Source organism: Pseudorca crassidens, chromosome 15 (assembly GCF_039906515.1).
Source record: "Pseudorca crassidens isolate mPseCra1 chromosome 15, mPseCra1.hap1, whole genome shotgun sequence".
Classification (NCBI taxonomy): domain Eukaryota; kingdom Metazoa; phylum Chordata; class Mammalia; order Artiodactyla; family Delphinidae; genus Pseudorca; species Pseudorca crassidens.
This window is the reverse complement of record NC_090310.1, coordinates 8,737,317-8,756,896: the sequence shown is the minus strand read 5'-3', so window position 1 is coordinate 8,756,896 and position 19,580 is coordinate 8,737,317.

Sequence of the window (19,580 nt, the reverse complement as noted above, 5' to 3'; positions counted from 1 at the left end):
GGAGATAGGGTTTTTTTTTAAAGTATTATTATTTATTTATTTATTTATACATTTACACGTTTATTTATTTTATTTTTGGTTGCATTGGGTCTTTGTTGTTGCACGTGGGCTTTCTCTAGTTGCGGTGAGCAGGGGCTACTCTTTGTTGCAGTGCACGGGCTTCTCATAGCGGTGGCTTGTCTTTGTTGTGGAGCACGGGCTCTAGGCACGTGGGCTTCAGTGGTTGTGGCAGGCGGGGGCTCGGTAGTTGTGGCTCATGGGCTCTAGAGCACAGGCTCAGTAGTTTTGGCACACGGGCTTAGCTGCTCCGCAGCATGGGGGACCGTCCTGGACCAGGGCTCGAACCTATGTTCCCTGCATTGGCAGGCGGATTCTCAACCACTGTGCCACCAGGGAAGTCCCAGAGATAGGGTTTTATAGGGATAGAGATTATTGCTTTTATGGATCTTTTAATTTAGAAAATAAAATTAAGAAAATGTAAACATAGTAGTTGATAAACACAGAAACAACAAAACACACCCCAAGAAGTACTTTTAATGTTGGTTGAAACAGACTGTCAGCTTATTACCAGCTGGTGCTGGTGCACAGTAGGAGCTCCAAGACTGAAAACTTTCCTTAGTGATGCAGGGATGACTTATACTTTATTATCCAAAGGCTTTGCCAGGTCTCGGAATGTTCATGCCGGTACTCAGAATGTTAACTCTGTGTGTGTGTGTGTGTGTGTGTGTGTGTGTGTGTGTGTGTGTGTTGTAGGGGAGTCAGGGTAGATTGGAGAGAAGGGTGGTGACCAGTAACAGGGCAGCAGAGACCTACCAGGAATGGTCTGGGGTGCCCCACACCTGACCAGGCCAGGTAAACTGGGATGGGTCACCTATCCTGGTTGAATCAGGAGCTAAGGCAGAACCTGATACTGGAGCCTGGGGCTGTGTCAAGTCAGAAGCCAGGGAGACAGGAACTAAGCCAAAATGGGAACCCCAGCTAAAGCCAGACAAGCAGCCTGCAAACCAGGAGTGGGGGGACAGTGCTGAATTGACCCCAGTGATGGACCAGGGTCAAGTGTCTGCAGGGCAAGCTGATCTTCTCCTGCACTAGCAAAATAATGCCATTGACCGATATGAGGAATACATTCAGGGAAAGATAATGAGTTCACTTGTGGACACTCCGGGGTTCAAATGCCACACAGAGATGTACATCAGGCTACTGGAACCTCAGAAGGGCTGTCAGAGCTGTAGATGTAAGCTGAGTGTCACCCTCATAGAGAGGAGAGGGGAAGCTGTGGGCCTGGATGAGAGAAGAGAGGAGGATACAGAGAGAAACTTGGAGCAAGCCGCACACTGGGAGAAAATATTTTCAAAACATTTATCCAATAAAGGACATGTATCTAGAATATACTAAGTATACATATTTAAAGTTTACCTGGTTTTAAATTATTCACACAGGTCAGGATGACTAAGGAGCAAGGGGACAGTGCAGGGGACCAAGTCAGGGATTTGCAACAACAAGGATCTGGGTCTGAGCTTCCACCCCAGTGTGTTTAGTTATCACTTGGAGAAGTCATAAGAAGCATCCACAAGAAATGGTCAAGGAAAAGGAGACTGAGAAAATGAGGACGGAGAAGTAGAAGGGAGGCCAGCAGATCTCAGTGCCATCAGAGCCCAGGCAGGAGAGCATTGCAAGAAAAAAGGGGGCCAATACAAGTGTCAAAGGTCACAGAGGATGAGTGGGAGAGGACCTCGAAAGTGGAAAGTTGTGCCTCTGATGCAGCAGTTTGTGTACGTGTATGGATGCTGCAATGTTCAGGGGTCCCCAAGGTTTGATAATTCACTGGAAAGACTCACAGAATTCACTGAAAGCTGTTAGACTTGTGGTTACAGTTTATTACAATGAAAGGACACAGATCGAAATCCTCTAAGGACAGAGTCCGGGAGGGCTCTGCACTCGGAGTTTCCAGTTTTCCCTCCCAGTGGAGGTGTGGGCAGTGCTAACTTCTCCCAGCAATGACATGTGACAATATGCATGGAGTATCGCCAACCAGGGAAGCCTCCCACCCCCAAGCCTTGTGTGCGGAATTTTAATGAGGCTCTATCACATAGACATGGTGGTTGCCCTTTAGTCTCCACCCCCTCCAAAGGTCAAGCTGATACTGTGTGGCCCCAAGTCCCAATGATAAATCACACTGTTAGACTGTCCAGTGTGGCCAAGGCCCCCAGGTAAACAGAGATGCTCTTATCAGACAGGATGCTCAAAGGGCTTTGAGATCACCACCCAGGAGCTGAAGGCAAAGCCAGCCCTCTCCTTGGGTAAGGTCAATGCTTTATGACACAGATGCTAACTTGCAGTGAGTTGAGAAGTGAACTAAACACGAGCAAGGGAAGTTGTCACTGTAGCTCTATGGCACTAATCCAAATCGTGTCAGGAAAAATGAAGGTGGAGAAATGGGGAGGAGCAGAAAAATGGAAAGATGATGAGGGGCTGCAGGAATGCAGAGATGCAGGCTGCCACGAAAGCACAGAGTGGAGTCCAAGGTCATGAGAGAGGAGACAGGTGGAAGACACTTAGGTTGTGTCCAGAGAGGGGCAGGATTGGGAGAGGATTTCTGCAGGGAAGGTGAGGTTCCCCATCTGGAAGTGAGATTCTAAAGTGGGACCGGGTATCACCTCCGGGAAAGGAGGCGACAAAGAACTGGGGGTGAGAGTTGATGGGGCCATTCACACTGGACGTGAGATAGAACAAAATCAGAAGAAAAATTCCCTGAAGGGAGAAATCTGTGACTAGGGGTGTGGCAGGATAATACTGAGTTGGCCAAAAATTTGTTCAGGTTTTTCCATTAGATGTTACGGAAAACCCGAACGAACTTCTTGGTCAACCCCATATTTTTGCAGTACGTCACTGAGGTCCCCCCTCACCACGCTTCCCACAGTATATTCCCTTGCCCCTTACCCAGTGGCATTTACTGCCTCAGGGGAAGAGAGATACAGCAGAAAAGCAGAAAGAAATGCTTTGGGGTTACAGAAGCCTAGAGCTTGAGTTTCCAAAGCCTGGAAGGGCACAGTTATGCCATAAACAGTAGATAGGAAAGAACGGAGGAAAGATCAGGCTTTCACATCCTCAAACCAGAGAAGTCAGAATGTCTCCCATGAACCCAAGAGCTGTGGGCAGTGGCCCAGGGAGCCGGCATGGATTTGTGGGGACCGTGCTCTGAGGGCACAGAGGACACAAGGATGTCTCGGGGGTGTCAGTGTGGACAGATGTTGACAACTAAGGACCTGATGCCCCCCCCCCCACAATTCCTTAGCACTATAAGAGCCCCATGGAGAAAGGCACCATGAGACCCTGAACTGCTGGAGATGGGCTCTGCCCTCTGGAAGGCCAGGAGCTCAAAGGAGAACTCCAGCTCGCTTACGAAAAAACAGGTACATTTCATCGGACCGTGAATTTTGCAATCTGGATGACTAATACGTGTAGACTAGGGAAGGACTTCTTTCTGATACAGTGTTTGGACCAAACTTCCATCCTTATTTGCCCAGGGTTCCATTTTACAATACCCATCAGTTTTCTTGATTATGGAGAAACAGAGCCTTTCTTGAGTAACACTTTTTTCTCTGTAGTTTCTAATGGTCTCCAACCAATAAAAAGGGCTGCTGAGGTCATTTTCAGGAAGAACTGAAGGAGCCAGCCAGACTCCAGCAGTAGTGAGTAAGAGAGGGTGGAGGGCTTCTATAGGCGGCAGTAAGCAGGGCCATGGTGGGTGGCAGGGCACATGGAAAATAGGGCCAAGGGTGATCCCAAGTTCTCAGTTACACTCTGGGATGAAGCAAGTTCCCCTACAAAACCACTTCCTTGAAAGACTCTTTTGTCCTTTCCAGGACCACGTCTCTGTGCTCCTGACCATACGACAGGGCCTGTCTGGCAGCCTTTGCCCCTACCCATCTCTCTATCACTTAGCAGCAATGGGCTGTTATGGGCTAAATGCGTCCACCCAAATTCATGTGTTGAAGTCCAAACCCTCAGTTCCTTAGAATGTAACTGTTTTTGGAGATAAGGGTCTTTAGAGAGGTAATTAAATTAAATGAGGTCATTGGGGTGGGCCTTAATCCAATGACAGTTGTCCTTATAAGAAGAGGTGATTAGGACACCGAAACATACACAGAGGGAAGGCCATGTGAGGACACAAGGAGGAGGTGACCACCTACAAGCCAAGGAGAGAGGTGTCAAAAGGAACCAACTTGCCGACACCTTGATCTTTTAGCCTCCAGAACTGTGAGAACATAAATTTGTGTTGTTTAAGCCACCAGGTCTGTGGCACTTTGTGATGGCAGTCTGAGTAGACTAACACACCTGCTACTCAGAACACTTAACCCTCTTCTTCTAATGTGGGGATATAACCTCCTTTCCAGGGACTTACATACCTGTAAAAATACGTTCAGTTGAGAAACTCAGGAGAACAGAACTTCGCTTGTGTTTTCATCTTGCCCCTTATCCTGTGGCTCCAATCCCTTTCTCATTCATTCAGCTAATGTCCATGGCAGGAGGACGACACAGGCAGAGAGACAGACGTGGTCCTTGCCTGCATGCAACTTGCAGTCTGGTGGCAAGGCATTGTCAGCCTGACAAATAATACAGGGCCATAGAAACACAAATGCCACAGATTCTAAAGCAATATGAATCACTTGAAATAGAACGGTATAGAGAAGAGAGCATGAGCTTTGGAGTTAGTATCTGGGTTTTCATTTTCCTTTCTTGTCTGTTTTTTTTTTCAATTAAATATTTAACGACCACTTGCTATCCCTGTCCACAGACGTAGGGATGACCACAGAAGATACTATCTTTCCCCTTAAGAAACACATAATCAGAAACTGTTCTTAGGATCTGATATATAATTTACATTTCTGTCAGTTTGCATTCATCAAGAAACACTGGCTCAGTGTCTCTACATGCTGGTCTAGAGTGCATACAAATATGAATGGGAAAAGTTACTCTATCATAGAGCTTTAGTAGAAAGAAAGAAAGAGGGAAAGAAAGAGAGAGAGAGAAAGAAAGAAAGAAAGAAAGAAAGAAAGAAAGAAAGAAAGAAAGAAAGAAAGAAAGAAAGGAAGGAAGGAAGGAAGGAAGGAAGGAAGGAAGGAAGGAAAGAAGGAGGAAAGGAGGGAGGGAGAGAGGGAGAAGGAAGGAATGAAGGAAGGAAAGAAAGAAAAAGAGAAAGAATAAAAGAAAGAAAGAAAAAGGAAGGAAGGAAGGAAGAAAGAAAGGAAGAAAGAAGGAAAGAAAGAGGGAGGGAAGAAGAAGAAAGAAGGAAAGAGTTAATAATTCTGGCTCATTCAAACACACGGGAATTTATAGGAAGACTATCTGGCAGGACTAGTTACATAATTTGGAGAGGCCAGTGCCAAATGAAAACGCAGGGTCCCTTTTTCAAAAAGTATCAAGAATTTCAAGATAACAACAGCAGAGCATTGAACCAAGGATGGGACCCTTCCAAGTGCAAAGCCTTGTAAAACTGCACACACAGGTCATAGGCCCATGAAGCAAAGCCAGCCCTGCTATGCAGGCGGGGCAGGCAGGAGAATAAGGCTTGCAAAGGGGAAAACCATGACAGCTACAAAGGACTCATCAGGGATTTCAAGTTATGTTCACAAAATCTTCAATCCACACTTTAAGGGGTGGAGCCTAATTCTCCTTCTCTTGAATGTGGGCTGGACATAGTGATTGGCTCCTAATGAATAGAACAAAGCAGAAGTGACAGAGTGTGAATTTGGGGACTGGGTGGTGAAAGGCCCTGCACCTCACTGGGGGGAAGCCAGCTGCCATGACATGAGGACACTCAAATGGCCCAGGGAGAGGCCCACAAGGCAAGGAACTAAGGACTTCTGCCAATAGCCACATGTGTGAATGAATCCCTTTGGGAACCCATCCTGCAGCTGCATTCGTGCTTTCAGATGACTGCAGCCCCTGGGGGCACGTTGGATGAAACCATGGGAAACAGTAAGCTGGAAAGCTAAGCTAATTAACCATAAGCTAATCTACTCCTGAATTCCCAACTGTGAGATAATGAATATTAACTGTTTCTGTCACTACTTTTTGGGGCAATTTGTTACACAGCAGTAGACAACCAACACAGCGCAGAAGCTGGAGCTACATGATAGGCCTTATGGTAGACCTTTCTGGTGGATCCATCCCTTCCTTCTTCAGCCTTCAAGCACTTGCTCAAGATTCAAAACCTTGGGAGAGAGTATCTGAGCTTAGGTCAGGCTGAGCAGGACAGTTAGAGAAAGGATGTCACAGGTGTCCCTTTGACAGTTTTCTGTCTTAATGGGTAGGTACTTTGGGTTTACCCCACCTCTGAGGTTGTCTTTATTGGGAGAGGGGTGCTGTTGGGAAGAGAAAAGGGCCCAGGTACAACAGATGTCTGCTAGTTCTACTTAGGGAACCCAGATCAGATTCTTTTTTTTTTTGCCACACCTGGTGGCTTGCAGGATCTTAGTTCCCCAATCAGGGATCGAACCCAGGCCCCCTGTGGTGGAAGCTTGGAGTCGTAACCACTGGACCTCCAGGGAATTCCCAAATCCAGATTCTTAACACACGAAAGAGGACTCACAATAAAAGTGGCCAATGAGCATCAAGGGAGAGTCCTTGCTTTCATGATGGCTGTGGGATGGGATGTTTTGTCCTCTCTTAAAGGAGTTTCGGGCATCTGTAGCAGACGAGGAAGGAGATGTTGGGCCTGGAACCTTCCCAATGTCCATGCACCAGGTGGCTGGTCATTTCTTCCTTTGACAGTGAGCCTGTGCAGCTGGGGAAGCACAGATTTTGGGGTCAGCCGACCTGAGGCCAAGTGCCAGACCCACTTGCTAACTATGTACTCATCACTTAACCTCTTTGACCCTCAACTTCCTCATCTGTAAAATAAGTATTTAACTAATTCTTACCATAGTAAAACTCTTAGATCCAAGGAAATAATGTTGGAATTATCTTTCGGGTTTTTTTCCTTTAAAATTTTTTATTTTTATCAAAGTTGTAATGTTTAGAGTTTTAAAATATCAAATAGTAGTTCTCTAAGGCTAGTAAACCAAAGAATCAGCCTCCTCCCCTCCCCTCCTTCTCTCCCCTCCCCTTCATGATGGCTGTGGGATGGGAGGTTCTGTCCTCTCTTAAAGGAGTTTCAGGCAACTGTAGCAGACAAGGAAGGAGATGTTGGGTCTGGAACCTTCCCTTGGGACCACCCATCCCAGGTCAGCTAATTCCTAGAGATGGCAACTTCCCTGGGAGTGTACCTTTCATATGCAAACCCCGTACCCCAGGGTTCACACCTTAACCCACTCCTTTATGGAGTGCTCATTCCAGGCCCCTACCCACCTGCCCTAATCTCCCCTGGGCCAGGTACCAGACAACTAGGGACGGCCCTATCATACCCCAGAGCCCGCTGAAATTATCCAAAGGAGCCAATCCTAAACCTATTGACCCTCCTCGCCCATTAAAACCACAACAAAGGCTCTTGCCATTTTCCTTTCTCCCTCTGCCTTCTGATGGGATCTGTGAGTTTAACAAACTACTTTTTCAATGACAGTCGTCTCCCGATCTGTCAGTCTTGCCATACCTGAGTAATAATAAAATCTGCGTTTTAAAACATTGACGATTCTAGCTTCCTGGCTCACTGTCACTCTCATCAGCATTACTCCGTCTCGATTCCCGGTGATTTCCATTTGCACGCAAATCATCCTCCCGCACCCCCGGTTCTCAGTTCCTTGTCCTGCACCCAATCCCAGCCACCCATTCCCAAGTTCATACCCTTGACTTCATAGATATCAATCACCCGATTTTGTGCTTTCCACTCACTGACCACCACCTCTTATCCTTCCACCTTCCTCCTCTAGAACCTGACTCCAGTTCTGTGGGGTCTGCCATCCTTTGAGGCTACCACCTCTTCACTGCCCCCGCTGCCACAGTCCCCCATTCCTCTCTTAGCAATGAAACCGAGCAGGACACTGTGGGGCTCCTGGGCACAAAAGGCTTTCTGTGTCCCCTGTTTCTTGTGTGTAGGAAATAGACTTCATTCAGCCTCCACGACCTTCCCTGAGTTCCAAAGGGCAGGATCTAAGCAGGGAAGGGAGGCAATGCAGAGACCAGGTAGCAGAAGTCAAGATACAATAGTGCAGCCTTGGGGCAGGTCCTGGTTCCCCCTCAAGGGATACGCATAACAATATCTTTGAGCTCTTATGCAGAACTAAAGTCCCCAACCAATGGAAGATGTTAACTACTAGGTGGAGCATTCTTCACTCCAGAGAGAAGGTCACAGTTCACCCGTCGCCAGCTGATGCCAGATGATCTCTGGATTGAAGGAATGCGGGCCCTGCAGACACACGGATCCTTATCAACAACCCCGCCCCTGGGTTATAAGACTTCTCACACACACACACCCCACCCCCATCCCCAGGTTGCCACACACCGTTTTGCAGGCATTAGCCTACTGTGGCCCCCTTTGCCTGGTACAGCAATAAAGCTCTTCTTTTCTGCTTCACCCCAAACTGTCTCTCAGATTCAATTTCGTACCAGTGCACAGTAAGAGCCAAGGTCTTGACAATAAGCCACAAGACCCTACATGCTTTGTCCCCTATTATCTCTCTGATGTCACCTGCTAATCTTCTTCACTTCACTCACTTCTCTTTCATTATACTATCTCATCTAACAAAGCCAGGCACACTTCTACCTCAGGCCCTTTGCACTGGCTATTGCCCATCCCTGGAACATTCTTCTTTCAGATACCTGCAGAGCTCATGCTCTCACCTCCTTCAAGTCTTTGCTCAGATGTCACCTTCTCATTGAGGCTTTTGCTGAGCACCTCCCCACCACTTCTATTCTTTCAGAGCTCTTTCCTTCCAATGCACTATCTAGTTTACTTATTTATTATGTTTATTGCTTATCATATAGCTCCCCTCCCCCCACAAATGTGAATGCAGAGATTTTTCTCTTTCACAGCTGTATCCTCAGCCTCTAGAAGAGTGCTTTGCATATAATACATGCTCAATAAACATTTAATGAATGAACAGAATTTTAGCCCCTGAGATCATCTTGTCCGACTTTCTCATTGTAACAATAATAAAGACAACAGAAGACCCAGCTGCAGCAACTGACATAGTTAATCACCGACCACAGACCCGGCCCTGCACTCTCAGCTTTTAATGCATTACCTCATTTAGACCTCAGGGCGACCCCTTGAGCTTAGTGTCACTACAGTCTCCACTTTCCTGGTAAGGAAACCGGGGTTAATGGAGAGTTCAGGTTCAGGAACTTATCTTAGATCCGCAAAGTGATAAGCAATGGTGCTGGGCCCCAGCCAGGCAGCCTAAGTCCAAGCCTGAACCCCCAGCCACCGGCTCTGCTGCCTGCAACGTGCAGATCACGTGCAGAACGTCCCGGAATGAGAAAACTGCTTCACAAGGAGGAGGAATTATTATGTAGGACGCTGGGAACCGCTTGGTGCAGACGTCCTTAGTCAAGCTCCTTGAATTTGCTGGGGTTCCTGGTTGGGGGGAGGGGTGGGGAGTGGACGGGCAGGCCGGTGGGTGAGTGGTGCCTCTCTGCCCGCACCGTCTCCACTCTAATGCACTTGGTGGAGCCTGACAGCCCCAGGAGAGCCTTAATGGACCTGCAGAGTCACAACTTCAGCTGAAACAGTGGATAATAATGGAGGAGGCAAGGTCATTAAGGACCAGAGCTGGGAGGTAGAGGAAAGAAGAACTGTGATTGGCTTCTAAGGATCCAACCCCACTCTGGCCGATCCTTGGCTCCTATCTCTCCATCCACAGTTTCTCTCTTCTCTGTTTCAGGGTCCCAGTGTCTACCAAGGCCCCAATCCATCTGTATGCCTGGGTTTCTCACCTGCCAGGAGTCCACCTCACCTGATTGCTTATCCCCCAGCCTCCACCCCACCTGAGACTGCATTGGAATTTGGGCGTGGCACTGGGACAGCATTCCTTGAAGGGCAGGAGTAAGTTTATGTAGTAAAGGCTTCCCTGTGATTCTATGATGCTACTCCCTCTCTGCCGTGTCTGCTGAGAGCCACTGCTGTGGAGTTCTGGTTTTTTATTCCTTCCTTCCTTCCTACAATACATTGGTATTAAGTATTTAATGTGTGTCAGGCATTAGCCCAGGCACTATATCAAAGATGTATTAGATGATTGGGCAGCTACATGTAAAAGAATGAAATTAGAACACTCCCTAACACCATACCCAAAAATAAGCTCAAAATGGATTAAAGACCTAAATGTAAGGCCAGACACCATCAAATCTTAGAGGAAAGCACAGGCAGAACACTCCGTGACATAAATCACAGCAAGATCGTTTCTGACCCACCTCCTAGAGAAATGGAAATAAAAACAAAAATAAACAAATGGGACCTAATGAAACTTCAAAGCTTTTGCACAGCAAAGGAAACCATAAACAAGATGAAAAGACAACCCTCAGAATGGAAGAAAATATTTGCAAATGAAGCAACTGACAAAGGATTAATCTCAAAAATTTACAAGCAGCTCATGCAGCTCAGTATCAAAATAACAAACAACCCAATCCAAAAATGGACAGAAGACCTAAATAGACATTTCTCCAAAGAAGACATACAGATTGCCAACAGACCATGAAAGAATGCTCAACATCATTAATCATTAGAGAAATGCAAATCAAAACTACAATGAGATATCATCTCACACCGGTCAGAATGGCCATCATCAAAAAATCTACAAACAGTAAATGCTGGAGAGGGTGTGGAAAAAGCGGAACCCTCTTGCACTGTTGGTGGGAATGTAAATTGATACAGCCACTATGGAGAACAGCATGGAAGTTCCTTAAAAAACTAAAAATAGAACTACCATATGACCCAGCAATCCCACTACTGGGCATATACCCTGAGAAAACCATAATTCAAAAAGACTCATGTACCACAATGTTCATTGTAGCTCTATTTACAGTAGCCAGGACGTGGAAGAAACCTAAGTGTCCATCAACAGATGAATGGATAAAGAAGATGTGGCACATATATACAATGGAATATTACTCAGCCATAAAAAGGAACAAAACTGGGTTATTTGTAGTGAGGTGGATGGACCTAGAGACTGTCATACAGAGTGAAGTAAGTCAGAAAGAGAAAAACAAATACTGTATGCTAACACATATATATGGAATCTAAAAAAAAAAAAAGGTAATGAAGAACCTAGGTGCAGAATGGGAATAAAGACACAGACCTACTAGAGAATGGACTTGAGGACGTGGGGAGGGGGAAGGGTAAACTGGGACAAAGTGAGAGTGGTAGTGTATATATGGACATATAAACACTACCAAATGTAAAATAGATAGCTAGTGGGAAGCAGCCACATAGCACAGGGAGATCAGCTCTGTGTTTTGTGACCACCTAGAGGGGTGGGATAGGGAGGGTGCGAAGGAGATGCAAGAGGGAGGGGATATGGGGATATATGCATACATATAGCTGATTCACTTTGTTATACAGTGGAAACTAACACACCATTGTAAAGCAATTATACTCCAATAAAGATGTTAAAGAAAAAGATGTATTAGATAATTCATAGTAGTAGCATAACAGAAGCAGACAATTTTAGAATAGAATCAAAGCATGTGAGCCTTGAAGAGGATCCAGGTGGGAACAGTGGCCCTCGGCATTTCTCACATGGACTCTGTAGCAGTCTCCCCACCATTTTTTTCTAAATAAATTTATTTATTTATTTTTGGCTGCATTGGGTCTTCATTGCTGCGCGTGGGCTTTCTCTAGTTGTGGAGAGCAGGGGCTACTCTTCCTTGTGGTGCATGGGCTTCTCCTTGCAGTGGCTTCTCTTGTTGCGGAGCATGGGCTCTAGGCGCACGGGCTTCAGTAGTTTGGCATGAGGGCTCAGTAGTTGTGGCTCATGGGCTCTCGAGCGCAGTCTCAGTAGTTGCGGCGCACGAGCTTGCTTGCTCTGCGGCATGTGGGATCTTCCTGGACCAGGGCTCAAACCCGTGTCCCCTGCATTGGCAGGCGGATTCTTAACCACTGCGCCACCAGGGAAGTCCCCTCCCCACCATTTTTAAAAAACTATTTTTCATTGTGGTAAAATATACATAACATAAAATGTTTTAAGGGTACAATTCAGGGGCATTAAGTAACTTCACAATGTCATGTGACCACCACCACTATCTATTTCCAGAACTTTTCCATCAAGCCAAACAGAAACTCTGAACCATTAAATAATAACTCACTACTCCTCCCTCCTGGTCCTCAGTAACCTCTCTTCTACTTTCCATCTCTATGAATTTGCCTCTTCTAGGTACCTTATATAAGTCAATCATACAATATTTATCCTTTTCTGTCTGGCTTCTTTCATTTGGCATAATGCTTCTCCATGTTGTGGCATGTATCAGCATGTGTCCCTTTTAAGGCTGAATAATATTCTATTGCATGTATATTCCACATTTTGGGTATCCATTCAGTGGTGATGGGCATCTGGGTCATTCCCACCTTTTGGCTATTGTGAATGATATTGTTATGAACACGGGTGCATTCCTGCTTTTGATCGTGTACCCAGCCTGTTCTCCATACAAATGTCAGACACGATTTCCTAAAATACAGATTTGATCATTTACTCTCCTACTTAAAATCTGCAAAATGCTCCCTGTTGTTCACACAGTCGAGTCCAGAGCTGCCCTGGGTGTTTGGGTCTTTTCACAATTCCAGCCTACGCTTTCTGCTCCCCTGCAACCTGCCACTGTGGTGCTCTGTGTGTTCTCCAAACACACCCTGCCCTTCCCAGCTCCCGATGTTTCTGCATGTGCTCTTCCCTGCTTGCCAAGACGCAGCGTAAACACCAGTCTTCTTCAATCCTGTTAGTGAATGAACCCTACCTTCTGCCATGTCCTGGCTCTGAGGATAGACAGAAGGGATAGGAATTCCCACCTCTGCCACTTGTTTAGCTGGTGACTTTGGGCAAGTTTCTTAACCTCTCTGAACCTCTTTTCTCATCTCTAAAGTATATTATTGAAAGATAATTTTCAGAAAAAGGCAAAATCGTGGCTTCATACAGGTATAAAAATGAACACACGGTAAAGATTTTATTTTACTCATAATAAGGGAACCAGGCAGATGTTATGACTGGTTCAAAAGAGAATCTGAGAAACAGACACCTTTACAGATCAAGAATATTGAAATGAATATGCAAATAGAGGCAAACTGGTTTTTCCACAAAGAGAGAGTGTGCTTAATTGAACTTCTGTCAGATGGAACAGAATTCACGTGTCTATCAGTTACCTGAAACTTACAGAGTTGTAGAAGAGTTCCCATAGAATCAGAATCTGATAGAGCGGATGGTATGCTATAGATACTGCATTGCTCTCCCTATTTGACTTTAGTATCCACCAATATTTTCTTTCTTTCTTTCTGGGCACAAGGAAGACAACTTCCAGGCCCCCTTATGGTTGACTGAGGTCTTGTAGGGGGATCTGTACCGTGAATGGACAGGTGTCACTATGGGCCACAACATTTAGCTGCTGGTTCAGAGTTCATTTTATCCTGTCGTTGCAATCACAAAAGCGTAGTCAAGATGGAACCTCAGTTGGCCTGGATCCCTGAGTGACCATGTGAGCAAAGCTTCTTGCCCACCCATGTTAGAATGGAACATGTATGAGTGGGACATAAACTGAGATTTGGGCTTATTTGTTCTGGAGCATAACTTAATTTGTCCCGACTGATCTCAGAGGAAGTTGTGACCAAGCCCTTTATGCAGGGCTTAGCATATAGAAGCTACCCAATCACTGTTCTTACCTTCCTCAACATTCTACTGTAGCACTTATTACATTGCAACATAATAATATATTACTGTGTCTATCTTTTTTGCTAGAACATGATTGCCACAGGCTAGGGAGCATAATTTGTTGGCCTCCATATTCTCAAATAGCACCTGGTCATCCAGTGGTTCGTAATAAATATTTACTGATTGCATAAGTCAAGTATCTGTTGAATTCAAGCTCTGCCACTTGAGCTAGTTATAAATTTGGGGAGCCTTAGATTTTCTTATCTCTAAATTAGAGGGAAAAATTTCCTAACAGAGTTGTAAAGAATGAAAAACAATCATGAGGATGTGGGAACATGTTATCAGTTTTAAAATTACATGCAAATGAGAGGGATTATTATAAATTTAAAACCTAAATTATAAATTAAAGGTCCCCAAAGATGGAGTGACTGAGCTGAAACCAGGACTAACTCAGTCCTGAGCTGAAACTCAGGACTAACTCTAAAACTTGAGATTTTGAGACTTAAAAGTTCAGAGTTGAAGGGACCCTGAGAGGCCTTCTGGAAGTCTCTTTGGGGGCATCAACCATAGGGGTCTCCAGGGTCCTACTTGAGTATGCTTCTTTTTTGACCAAATGGAACTGGGGATTGAGTGACTCACTGCTGATGTCCGGGGCTCAGCAGGGAGGGGCAAGTGTCTCATGAGATTCCCAGCAGCCTGGGATGAGTTTGAGAGTCCCTGGAGAGCCAGTAACCATGGGACAGGGCAAGGACACCAGCCCCTGGCAGTCACTCTGGGAGTGTATGCTACCCATGTAGCCCAGGATTTCCCTCAGGGGACCAAGAGGTTTGTTTGTTCCCTAATTAGTAAAGAGTAAAGGAGGAGTTTTCTGATGTTCTGGTCTGAGAGCCAAGATTTTCGATTTTGTAGCTGACCAGCGGGGTCTTCTTGCAGCATGAGGAAGTACACAAAACCACAGGATATGAATCTGGAGAAACTGGTGATAGCCTGCGTTCCACCACTCCCAGAAGTGTGACCTCAACCCCAGTACTTCATGTTTCTACCTCTGCTTCCTTGAAAATGGGAATCCTTGTCTTCCTCACCTTACAGGATTGAGGAATACTCTAGACGTGTTTTTTAAATGATAAGGCGATAGGTATATCAACGTTAGCTATTTTGACAGCTCTTATCGCATGGCACTGTACAAATTTCACTGTAAATATTTGTTGGCATGTCAGTTCTCCGTTAGACCATGAACTCCTAGGAAACAGGGGAAGTCTTTGCCACTTTTACATGTCACCCCTCCCCCGCCTCAGGGCCCCCAGCACCTAGCAGGGTGTCTAGCACAGAGCCTGTGAAAGTGGCTGAGAAGAAGAAAGGACTGAATGGGAAGAACCAGGTGCAGTATGGACAAAGCTGTTCATTTCTACAATTGCCTCTCCCTTACCAAACCCTGCCCATCTTTCTGGACCCAGCCCCAGTCTCCTTCGCGAAACCTTGCAGAGCTAGATCTGCACATGGTGATCTCTCTTTTAGCATCTATTCCAACCTTCTGATTTCATGAATGAAGAAACTGAGGCCCAAGGAGGTTGTGTCTCCACTCAAGCTCCCACGGGTCCCGTATCTTGTAGGGGATCTTAATTGTTTTGTGTGCATTTCCTTCCCACTCTCCCTAGACCCCCAATCCCTGAACTGTACCCTCTGAAGACTGAGCCAAGTCTTCCTTTTCTCATATCCTTTGCCTTCCTCCTCCAGTGCCTGTGTGTGACCCTGGATCTCAGGTAGATCCTCAGTAAAGACTCATAGAATGGACTTCTGTGCAAATTGGCCCCTTGGCAGGGAAGAGGTAACAAGAGTCTTGGAAAGATGGTAAGTGACTGTTGCCATCTGCTGGTAGCTGTGTGGAACTACAGACAAAAGTCTTGCAGGCTTGCATGTCTTGCCCTCTTCCTGTGTATAAACCACTGTTACTGGAGCCTAGGCAAAGTGTGTCTGGCAACGTTCGCGGCATAGTCCACAAATGTTTGCTGAGTCCTTCACTTCTGCATAGATATTTACACTTAACTCCTGACCTCCAAGAGCCTACAGTCCGGTAGAGAGCTAGGAACATCAGTAAATATGTCACAATTGAAAGATACACTCATATTCTGAGCCATAAAACAAACCTCAGATCAAAAAGAATTGAAATCATACAGAGTGTGTTCTCTGACCACACTGGAAGAAAACTAGAAACTAATAACAGAAGGATAACAAACACTTGGAACAAATACTTGGATACTAAACAACAGACTTAAAATAATCCATGGTCCAAAGAGGAAGTCTCAAGGGAAATTTTAAAAATATATTGAGTGAAACTACAACATATTAAAATGTGTGAGACACAGCTAAAGCAGAGCTAAGAGGAAAACTTATAGCACTAAATGCTGACATTAGGAAAAAGAAACAGTCTCAGATCAATCACCTAAGCTACTACCTTAAGATATTAGAAAAATAAAGGAATAAACCCAAAGCAAACAAAAGGGAAGAAATTATAAGAAGTAGAAATCAATGAAGATTGAAAACAGAAAAACAATAGAGAAAATAAAAGAAACCAAAAGCTGATTCTTTGAAAAGGTCAATGCAGTTGACAAACCTCTAGCAAGAATGACAAAGAAAAAAAGAGAGAAAATGCAAATTACAAAATTCAGGGATGACATGGAGGAAACCACTATAGACCCTGCAGACTTCAAAAGGTTAATAAAAGAACACTTGGAACATCTACGTGTAGAACATCCACACGTACGAATTTGACAAAGATGAAATGAACCAGTTCCTCAAAAAAAACAAACTATCACATCTAAACAACAGTATGAAATAGATAATTTGAATAGCCCTGCAACTATTAAGGAAATTGAGTTTGTAATTTAAAACTCCTAAAAAAGAAATCTCCAGGCCCAGATGTTTTCATTGGAGAATTTTGCCAAGCATTTAAAGAGGAATAAATGTCAATTCTACACAATCTCTCATAGAAAGTAGAAATGGAAGAAGCACTTCCCAATTAATTTTATCTAGAACTACTCTAATACCAAAACCAAACAGACAGTACCGAGAGAGAGAGGGGACTACAGATCAATATCTCTCGTGACTATAGACACAGAAATCCTTAACAAAATCTTTCAAATAGAATTCAGCAATATATACACCATAAGAAGTGAGGTTTCTTCCAGGGATGCAAGACTGGTTCAATATTTGAAAATCAATCAACGTAATCCATCATATTAACAGACTAAAAGAGAAAAATCACATAATCTTGTTAATCCAAAAAAGCATTTGACAAAACTGAACACTCATTCATGATAAAAACTCTCAAAAATAGGCATAGTGGGGAACTTTCTCAATTATGAGCAAAAAAAAAAAAAAAAACCTAAACAACTAGAACTAACATCATCCTTAACGGTGAAAGATTGCTTTCTCCCTGAGATTGGGAACAAAGCAAGGATGTTTACTCTCACCACTCTTATTCAACAAAGTACTTGAAGTTCTAGCTAATGCAAGAAGTCAAGAAAAGGAAATAAAAGGCATACAGATCAAAAAGAAGGAAATAAAACTGCCCCTGTCTGCAGCTGACACAACTGTCTGCTTAGAAGTTCTAATATCTAATAAGGTTCCAGTATTTAGAATATATAAATACCTCTTACAACTCAACAATGAAAAGACAGAGTCAAAGGATTTGAATAGACATTTCTCCAAAGATGTACAAAGGGCCAATAAGCACATGAAAAGATGCTCAACATCATTAGTCATAAGGGACATACAAATCAAAACCACAATGAGATACCAATTTCCATTTACTAGGATGGCTAACATTAAAAGGACAGACAAGGGTTGGCAAGGATATGGAGAAATTAGAATCCTCATACATTGATGGTGGGAATGTAAATTGATGCAGCTGCTGTGGAAAGCAGTTCTACAGTTTCTCAAAAAGTTAAACATAGAGTTACCACATACCCAACAGTTTCATCTGTACACGTATACCCAAGAGAAATGAAAATATGTGTTCATAAAAATTTGTACACCATCATTCATAATAGCCAAAAAAGTGGAAACAGACCAAATGTCCTTCAACTAATGAATGGATAAACAAAATGTGGTATATCCATGCAATGGAATATTATTCAGCCATAAAAAGGAACAAAATACTGATATATGCTACAACAGGAATGAAACTTGAAAAGATTATGCCAAGTGAAAGAAGCCAGATGCAAAAGGCCACACATTGTATGATCCCATTTATATGAAATGTTCAGAATAGGAAAATCTATAGAGACAGAAGTAGATTAGTGGCTGCCAGGGCTGGGGGTGGGGGTGGGGGAAGAGGTTGCCAGGGCTGTTAGGGAGTGAATACTAACAATTATGGGGTTTCTTTAGGGAAGTGATGAAAATATTCTGAATTAGTAGTGATGATGGTTGCAGTACTTTGTGACTATACTGAAAATCACTGAATTGTACACTTCTAAATGGTGAATTTTATGGTGTGTAAATTAATCTCAAAAAATTTTTTTAAATTGATTGTATTTATGAAACAGATGAGACAGAACATAGAGCCCAGATATAGCTCCACACAAGAACTGAAGGGCAAAAGCAATTCAATGGGGGAAGAAGAGTCTTTTCATTAAACGGTTCTGGAGCAATTGAGTTGGTAGGTAGGTAGGTACGTAAATCAATCAACCAACCAACCAACCAGTCAACCTTGACCTAAACCTCACACCTATATAAAAACTAACACCCAATCCACCCTAGGTTCAAATGTAAATGTAAAACTATAAAACTTTAAGGAGAAAACATAGAAAAAAAATGTTTGGGACCTAGGGCTTGGTGATGAGTTCTTTGGGATGACACCAAAATCATTCTCCATAAAAGGAGAAAATCAATAAATTAGACTTCATCAAAATTAAATCTTTGAGGCTTACCTGGCAGTACAGCGGTTAAGACTCCCCAATTCCACTGCAGGGGGCACGAGTTTGATCCCTGGTCGGGGATCCTGCATGCTGCGCCGTGTGGCCAAAAAAAAAAAAAAATTAAATCTTTAACTCTGTGAAAGATGCTGTTAAGAAGAAGAAAAGACAGCAAACCATGTATCTGACAAAGGACTAATATCTGGAATCTATCTGATAAAGGACTCATATCAAAATTCAACAGTGCTATTTACAATAGCCAGGTCATGGAAACAACCTAAATGCCCATTGACAGATGAATGGATAAAGAAGATGTGGTACATATATACAATGGAATATTACTCAGCCATAAAAAGGAATGAAATTGGGTCATTTGTAGAGATGTGGATGGATTTAGAGAGTGTCATACAGAGTGAAGGAAGTCAGAGAAAAACAAATATCGTATATTAATGCATATGTGTGGAACCTAGAAAAATGGTACAGGTGAACCGGTCTGCAGGGCAGAAATAGAGACACAGATGTAGAGAACAAATGTATGGACACCAAGGGGGGAAAGTGGCAGGGGTGGTGGTGGTGGGATGAATTGGGAGATTGGGATTGACATATATACACTAATATGTGTAAAATAGATAACTAACAAGAACCTGCTGTATAAAAAATAAATAAATAAAATAAAATTTAAAAACCTCAACAGTGAAAACAAGCACTCTAATTAGAAAGTAGAGAAAAAACACAAGAAACTTTTCACCAAAGAGGATATATGGATGGCAAATAAGCACATGAAAAGACATTGCATAGTGATAGCCATTCAGGAAGTGAAAATTAAGACCACAATGAGAGTTTGAAATGGAGCAGGGTCCCATGGTCCTTGCCTCCCCAT